Source organism: Bidens hawaiensis, unplaced genomic scaffold (assembly GCF_021521415.1).
Source record: "Bidens hawaiensis isolate Kalapana, Puna unplaced genomic scaffold, B.hawaiensis_p1.1 tig00008036_1, whole genome shotgun sequence".
Taxonomy (NCBI): domain Eukaryota; kingdom Viridiplantae; phylum Streptophyta; class Magnoliopsida; order Asterales; family Asteraceae; genus Bidens; species Bidens hawaiensis.
The window spans coordinates 397,123-406,488 of record NW_027491563.1 but is presented as its reverse complement, the minus strand read 5'-3'; the positions used below and the strand labels follow the sequence as shown (position 1 = coordinate 406,488).

At 36.0% G+C, this 9,366-nt stretch overlaps 1 pseudogene across 1 annotated transcript; it reads left to right on the top strand.

The window, feature by feature from the left end:
- Nucleotides 1–2,235: 2,235 nt before the first annotated feature.
- Nucleotides 2,236–4,262, top strand: LOC143636636 (uncharacterized; annotated as a pseudogene). The gene is made up of 4 exons (XR_013154274.1): nucleotides 2,236–2,451; nucleotides 2,507–3,708; nucleotides 3,802–3,975; nucleotides 4,062–4,262. The product of XR_013154274.1 is annotated as an uncharacterized LOC143636636 (transcript).
- The last annotated feature ends 5,104 nt before the right edge of the window (nucleotides 4,263–9,366 follow it).

Sequence of the window (9,366 nt, the reverse complement as noted above, 5' to 3'; positions counted from 1 at the left end):
TAGAAGATATCCCTGTTGTACGTGAATACCCCGATGTCTTTCCCAATGATCTACCTGGATTACCACCGAACCGACAGGTTGAATTCCGTATTGACTTAATCCCAGTATCAGCCCCCATTGCTAAGGCACCTTACCGGCTGGCACCCTCTGAAATGCAAGAATTATCTAACCAGTTGTAGGAGTTGTTATATAAAGGTTTCATTCATCCTAGTTATTCTCCTTGGGGAACACCGGTATTGTTTGTAAAAAGAAAGATGGAAGTTTTAGAATGTGCATTGATTACCGGGAATTAAACAAAGTTACCATAAAAAACTGATACCCTCTTCCACGAATAGATGACTTATTTGACCAACTTCAAGGGGCAAACTATTTCTCGAAAATTGACCTTCGATCCGGTTACCATCAAGTTCTACAATGGAATAAATTTGGATCCAGACATCTTAGATGGCTAATCCAGTCATAACAAATGTATATGTTATCGCTTACATGGAACGCCACTAGTAGAGATAAACGTGATCCAGCTATCTGAGATGGCTAGATACCTAAAATCCATTTGGTCCATTGTTAGACACCTAGAAACCACTTTTTTCTTTTTAAACCTACTACTTTGAAAAAAGAAAATCGGCCTTGTTAAAGGCAGAAACAGGAAAAATTGCTAAGCACGAGAAGGTGTGTATTGAGAACCAACACACCTTCATTTCTTTTGCGTCGATACATTTGGTTCTCTTGCCCCCCATTGTGCTACGTTTTTTAAAAAGTTCAGCGGATTGTGCACAGTAACTCAACGACGCCGAAGAACGATAACTTTGTTTTCAACAGAATCGGTTTTTCCATTCAAAAGAGAGTAGCGGCACAGCTTGTTGAAATAGAATTAATAAAATAATAAATCCCTTTGAAGTTTGTTTAAAAAGTATAATTCTCTCTTTTTCTAATGGGCCTGATTTACAATCAAGAAGCCTAACATCAATCAATAAATCTATTCAATCTGCAAGTAACCGACGTCAGATCAGACCGATGTATACAATAATCAACGATGCACCAAAACAAAACCTAGACCCCTGCGATTCGACAAACTCAACACAGGTTTGTTTGTTAATTATAATTACAATTACAATTACAATTACAATTTGTTTGATCAATTAAATCACTACGTTATTATATCATAATAATAATAATTGCATTATCATGTTGCTATTTAATTAAGTTTGTATCTATAGTTTTGATATGAATCGATTGTAATGGATTTAATTGTTTATAGTTTTGTATCTATTGTTTGTAATATTTGGGCGAGTTTACTTACTTGATTGATTATTTTTAGGGTTTTGATTTTTGACTGATGTTTAACAATAACATTATAATAAAAGGATCTAATTACAATAAAGAGGCAGGTAAGTGGGCAAGCCACCCCTTTTGAATGGCAAAATCGATCCTACTGAAAACAAAGTTAATTGGATGGTTCAGTTTTTGAAATTTTGAAAACTGTTCGGTTTTGGTGTTTTTTTTTTTCAGCTTGGGTTTGGTTACGGGTTTTTCGGTTTTGCCATTTGAGCTAGGGGTGCCCGGTTTGGTTTGTGAAACAAAAACCGAAACTTTTGGTTATTGAATTTTTGAAAACTGTTCGGTTTCGGTTTGGGTTCGGTTTGCCATTTGAGCTTGAAAATTTCGGGCCGAAAGAAAGAACTAGCCCAAAAGAATGATTTGGGCATAAATTATTTTGTTAATTGATTATTATACACTCGGACTAAATATTTTGAGGTAACAGATTTTTAAAATTCCTATAATTAATTAAACTAAATTAAAATAATATAAAGCTAGAAATTTGTTTTTTTTTTATTTTCCCGTTTTTCCTACATGCAAAACCAAACAGTTCACTTTTTACAAAAACATAAAACCAAACCATGGTTTTTGTTTCAGTTTGGTTTTCTCAGTTTGGTCGGTTTCAGATTGGTTTCTTTCGGTTGCATGAACACCCCTATAATATCGTATAACTTTTGATGCGTGTTTTCTTGTCATTAGTTTGGCAAATAGTTTAGTTTACATCTGCACTAATAAAGTTTTGTGCTAGTTTGAATCAGCTAATCTTGAATCAGCTAATCATATCTATTAACATCGTGGTTCAGTACAATGTTATGACGTGTGGTTTATATCTATTTGCATCAGGTTGCTGTGAATTGATATTCTATATTATCGAAAGTAGTTTCTGCAGCATAAATCTAAGTTCTTCAGTAACTTAAAATGTTTATGAAAACCAGGCGGTTGCTTTTTGATAATCAGTTGAAGAGAAAACTTTGTGCATATAAGTTGAGGATCAAAAGAAGAAAGCATAAAACAGAACATTCATTTCGTTCGGGCGATTCAGCAGGGTGCGGTAAGAAACCAGTTTTACAAAACGTTGATGAAGTCAAAGACGGCCAAACATTGATTACTGGGTCATATAAGAACGGTGTGTCGGTTATTACGGAATCAAAGAGAAAGTGTTTTGTGTATTTCAAGGAAGGGTGTTAAGGGTAGAAAGAAGAGGAAGATGGAAAAGACTGATAAAGTTGATGAAATAGTCAAACCAATGGATCAAATATCGGAACTACCCGAACACATTATTCACCACATTCTTTCACTTCTTCGTTGTCCAAAAGATGTTACTAGAGTCACTGTCTGGTCTAAGAAATGGAGATCGATATTCGGTTCGTTTTTCTCCTTTGACTTTGACCAGAAAAAGTTTAAAGCGTCAGGAAGATATAATCCCGATAAGTTTATAACTTTTGTTAACAGCTTGTTAGCAGAAAAACTAGGACCGATGCATAGTATTCAGAAGTTCAAGGTTTCTTTGTTTCAAGCTAATGTGAAGTTAATACCGCCCATGAATAACTGGATTAACGCTGCTTTAAACAAAGATGTTAAAGAGTTAGAGATTCACGTGGAAGAAAATAGCGTAAGAAGACATTATTTATTACCTAACATCGTTCTTACTTCCAAGAGTTTAACTTCACTAAAGTTGTATGGCTGCAAGTTCGGTAGTAATGTTATCATCAATCTGTGTAACTTAAAAGAGCTATCGATAAAGAACGCACATGTAAACACAGATCTGATCAACAACTTCATTGAAGGTTGCCCTTCGGTCGAGGATTTGAGGCTAATAAATTGCAAGGGAATAGGTTACTTACACATTTCAACTCTTCATAAGCTTCAATGGGTTCACTTACACGATTGCCATGGGCTTGTGTCGATCAACATTGCATTGGCCAGTGTTGTAAGTTTTATGTGTTGGCTGAAGACCTCGTGGTTATGCGATATAAACTTGTCGGGCTGTGAAAATCTCAAGTATTTATCAATTAAAGATCCGGGCTTGACAGATGAAGTGTTTCAAGATATGATCAAAAAGTTACCGTATCTTGAAAAATTAGTATTAAGAGAATGCACTAGACTTGAGCAGATAACTATATTGAGCAAAACGCTTACGGAACTATCTATAATCAGATGCAAAAAGACTATAGATCCTTTGATTAATGCACGAATCTGTCTGCCTTTGAGTTTTCTGGTGAGAGGATACCGTTTATTCCATTTATGCTCTTGAACATTTCAAGTTTGTATGTAGCAAAGCTACATTTACAGCTTAGAAAAAACGAATCTTATACTTTTAGTGACCTGGAGAGATTTTTGCGGATAATTGTGAAAAATGGAGGCTGGAAATCGATTGTTAGCTCCAATAAGGTATTAAGTTTCGTTTTGATTTTATGAATTCTATTCTTCTAATTTGATAATTTCTCTTTAATTTATTCATTTTGCTTTTTATTGTGGTTGAAGAATATAACTATTCATGAAGAATTACCAAAATTCGAGAATGTGTCGTCAAAGAAACTCATGTTAGAACTTATCAAATCTCCCATGAAGTTAAAGGATTTTGTTGATAATCTACTACGAATGTCTCGACCGAAGATGTTATCGTTGGTGTCATCTTCCAACTCCGAGCTTTTAAATGTAATGTTTCTATGATTTTGATTTGTTAAAGATTATGCTTTGTTGAATATTGGATTATAATCTATAATCTTTTTTTTTGGTTTTAGTTTTTGAAGGAGAAGATAATGTCAAGAGAAAGGAATCCAAAGTGCTGTACATATTACTCTAGGAAATGCTGGCTGCATCATATTAAAGATGTTACTATGGTGATTCTGTTTGAAGGTGCGGAAAATGGAGACGAGGGTCATGATCTTCAACAAACCATGTTTAAATTTAACTGGAAATCTTTGGCATCTGAATGACTAGCACTGGTAAATGGCTCTTAGAATCGTATAATGGATGGATAGACGATTTTAAATATCGACAGCATGCACATTAAATATTGTAACTTCTAACATCAGAAAACCGAGGTTTCAAAAGATCATGGATTTGGCGTATAATGGGCATCCTGCATTTGTGTTTTCTGTACATTTGGATGTGATGATTTATAATTACATGTTTTGCTCAGGTTCTTTTCTTTTTGTTGTGATATGCTCAAATGGTCATCAACACGTGTTTTGCATTGATTGCGAGAACCATGACATGTTGACATAAACCATTTACGAATGTTTTATAAACAACCAGAACATTGTTACATCATACAATAGACAAGCTACTTAGTTTGGCAAATTGTAATAGTGGCATATTTGAAAAGGTTATGTTCTATGATCTACTTGATCTTTGATTAACCTTCGGGTTTGATGCCGGCGTTTAGTTATTATGTATAAAAAATAAAAAAAATGGGAGCCTACAAAGGGGAAGAGAAGCCAGCAGTAAAAGTGAGGTTATCAGGTTTAGATTTCGTAACTTACCATCTCTTCTATCCTTGCTTTTGCATTTGAATCACGAATAAAATAGCTAAAAGTAGATATTTTTATATATGTAAAACGAGTAAAATTCTTTTTATTTGGCCCCTCAAATTTTTGGGCCATGAGCAGTCGTAGGGATGATCATTCAAACCGGTTCCTGGAACCGAACCGGTGGACCCGAACCGGAACCAAACCGGTTCCTACCCGTTTTTGGTAGGAACAGGACCCTATCTGATTCAACCCGATGATCCGGGACCGGTTCTTGAATTTTTGAGTTGGGCCGGGTAGGAACCGGAACCGGTTCTGGAACCGAACCGGTTGGAACCGGTTAGGAACCGGTTCTAGCCGTTATAACCATTCTAGCCGTTGGAACCTGGTTTTATGGCCGTTTTTTGACCGTTGGGGTCAAAAATGGCCGTTTTTTGGCTCCCCCAATCACCCCACTACTAGTATAAATAGGTATTTGGTGTCATGGGTTGATCACAACACTCAAAACGCAAACCCGAACGCAAAAAAATACAAAAAAACGCTAATGATGCCATTTCAAAAATGTTCAGGATTCAACGAGAAAGGATGTTGAGTGTGTATTTGATGTCCTCAACAAAAAAAAATGCCACATAATTAATTGTTAATCTGACTTGCGTTTGGGAGTTTGGGGAATAGGAGATAATATGTAACAAAGTGTATGCTTGTATTATTTTACATAACATGAGCATACGAGACAAAGGCTAAGCGATATGCCAACATTATGAACCCGACGATCCGCCTACAGTTTAGCTTAGCCAACATGAGAGACTAGTCAACCATGCGATGCTTTGCGAAAGTCCGACACTATAATCTCAAAGTGGATTTGGTGACCTGTTTATCGATAGTATAGCTATTGAAGCATTGCATTTTTATTTTTGTAGTGGTTGAAAAGCTAAAAATATTTTTCTACTTTCTTAAAAAAATATTATTGTTTATAATGCTTTTATTATATAAATATATAAAACATTTCTTTAAAAAAAAACCAATAATTAAATAATGTCAATCATCATGAAATTCTTACTTTCCAGGCCATTATTGGCATCCCATTAGGCCATTACACAACCCTTGCTGGTGTGTAAACGTGATTACAAAATATGTTTAGATGACGTCTATATGACATCACTTTTTGCTAATGTTATTGTGGTATTACTGAATCCCTAATAATATATTAATTACCACCGTAATTTATAATGTTTTTACATATAGCATATAAGAAGTTTGTGTTTTCCATTTTCAATAACTTTAGACGGTCCAAAATTAAATATTGGTCACACCTTTTTTTTTAATCATTCCTTCTAGTTGAATATTGCCAAGATGGTATATATTCAAAGAAAAAGCACGAAAGTATGACATGGGTGTTTTAGAAAGGCATTGTCCATGTTTTCCCACGAGCTACCGTTCATGTTCTACATTTATGAGCATAAAAAAAACCTGGGATAGAATGGAATCAGTGCATGTTTTATGCATGTGAATTGTAAATAGTGAATCGTGAATTATGAACGGTCTCTTTGTTGGAATGGAATCAGAATCAGAATCTGTTGGAGGTAATTCCCGAACCCAAGCTATGGGCCTGGAAGGTGGGGCTGGTTCGAGCTAATGGACCGATCTCATTAATTAATTGATTGTTGCAATTAGAGATAATTATCTATTTTATTTATTAGATAGAGAAGGATTTTTATATAATAAATAAATCGGAGTTTGTGTTCGTTTCTAATTGTAATCGGTTCTCTATATAACCCCAAAGAATTCATGTTAGAGTTACGTGAGATTGATCTAGTGTTTGAGTTATTTTCTAAGTTCATTCGAAATTAATGAGTACAATAAATATATTAAAAATCCAAAAAAAAAAAGAAAGAAAGAAAATTGTGTGCGATTCTTGTTTTCAACATTTGATTATAATTCACACCTTGAGAATCTTCTTTTTGTTGGAGTGAAATAAAAGGTACTTTATTTGCTCTCTATAAGTAGCCCATATTTAGTGTGCAAGAACAATATAGACAATTATCACATCTTTCTTTGTATAGGCTTCTATTTCCACCAATTTCTTGGGCACATCATGGCATGGAATCCCAGTCCCTTAATGTTTATACTTGTGTTAATCCATATTTTTTATTAAATTTATGAAAATGGACTAACTAATATTTGAATATTCGCAGGATGGTAGTATGGGACCATGGGGAGGAAATGGAGGAGATGAATGGGATGATGGAATTCACAGTGGAGTAGAAATAACTCTTGTATATGGCACTTGCATCGACTCAATCCGTGTAACATACGATAATGTCAGTAAACCCTTTCTTGCTGAAAAACATGGTGGCATTGGTGGAACAAAATCTGCTCAGGTTATACAATTTCACTAAATTTCATGCATTATATATAAAGTTGGGAACTGATTTATGAATTTCTTATGGAGTAATTTCAGATTAAGCTTTAGTATCACGGGGAGTTCTTAGTAAGTGTTACCGGGCACTATACCAGTGTTGTCTATGGAGGCAGTCCCGTGATCCGATCACTCACTTTCAAGAGCAACAAAAGAACATTTGGGCCATTTGGGGTTGAAGAAGGAACACCCTTCAATATCTCGACAAATGGAGGCCACGTTGTAGGTATTTATGGACGAAGTGGGTGGTTTTTGGATTCACTCGGTGCCTACTTATCAAGTCCAAAACCAGGCCTATTCCAAAGGATTCTGATGATGTTTAAAAGGGGTTGAATAACCAAGAGATATATAAAGGCCTTAACTGAGGCATATGACACCCGTAGCTAGTCTTAAAATAAAATAAATTGTTTTTTTTTTTTACTTTGATATTGCTCAAACCTAAAATAAGTTGTATATTAATATAGTTTGTATCAGATGATTCGTGTGCAATTTGTGGTGCAACTAAAGATATTATTTCTATAATCAAAATTCCCACCTTCTTTTATCCTCATGTCGCAAGTATGACAAAAACCCATAACTATATGGTTGAAGGTCAAACACCTTTGCAACTAGACCATGCTAGTGGTACCATTCCGTTTCTTCTAATATTGTACCTTATCTTATATTGGGAAATTTCTGCAAACGAGTATCTTTGGATATCTAAGAGTCGTGTAAGCACTATCAGATCAAAAATATTTGTGGTTCCCAAATATTTTGATCGGATGAAACTCAGATTTGAGAGCAAGAATCAAGTATGATTTTGTGTGTGTTATGATGAACCAGAGAGATCTTTCGTATGATCAAAATAACGTTATATTAGGGTTTATTACAGGGACAAAGATAACTGTTTTGCACTTATCATAAAACTGAAAATACGCTCCCTGTTGGTTCCAGCCAAGGGAGCCGCCCCTTGGACCATGTCGGGTGTTGCCGCCCATTGGACCCTGCTACCGGGGGCGTTTCCCCTTGGACCCCGCCAAAGGGGTGTTGCCCTCTTGGAACCCCCATGACTAAGGGGCTTCGCCCCTAAGTACCAATAGGATTATAAATTATAATAAAATTAAATAAGTGTGCACTTGATAAAGGTCCACCATTGAAAATGGACTCAAGAAGGAAAGCTCGAGTCACAGTTGCAAAAGTGGGTCAATTGAATTCTATCTTTGGAAGCTGGCTGAATCCCCTTGGTCAAATCACTAGATGATTATATGCAATCAATTTAATTAATGATTTCTAGGAATTAGGGCAAAGATTTTCGGCGTTAATTCTAGTATTTTAATAGTATAAATAAGAGGCTAGTTGGTGATTAGTATTCATTCAGATTGTTTACATTTCCTTGTTCTTTTATTCAGAGACCACCCATCTCGAATCGGGCACTATCCTTTGTTTCTGATAAAAAACCTAGCCGATTTTCATTTTCATAAGTTATGTGTCTATCATTTGGTTCCATTGCCATGAAACGAAATGGTGCAAACCCGGAATAACTCGAACGAAAGCAGTAGCCCACCTGAAATTGCTGCTCAGTTGGCTGCCATAGCCACAAAATTGCAGTCGATTGATACGTTGAAAGAGGATATAGCAGCTCAAAGGCAGGAAATTGCAGCTCTAAAAGAAAGAGATCGTTCCCGAGGAAGAAAGAGTGATGAAGGGGAAAGTTCCTGGAGGGGTCGACAACCATATGGGCCTTATAACAAAATTGAATTCCTGACTTTTAGTGGAGGAGATCCTCGCGGATGGTTGTTGAAAGCTGAAAAATATTTAAGATATTATCAAATACTTGATGAGGAGAAGGTTGAGGTGGCTTCAATGCACCTAGAGGGTGATGCATTGGACCTTTACTCTTGGCTCTCTAACGACCAACCCATCACTTTTTGGGAAGAATTGACTGGCGCGTTTACAAAGAATTTTGGCCCCGCCGAGTTTGAAAACCCGGATGAATACCTTGTAGCATCAAACAAACGGGTTTAGTTCAAGAATACCGGCAGGAGTTTGCTAAGAGATCCTCTCGGGTTTCAAATTGGCCTAATCATTGTCTCTTAAGGGTATTCTTGAATGGTCTTAAAACCGATGTAAGGATTCACAAGCCGCGCATGGTGTACAGTGCCATGAGCCTTCCTTTGG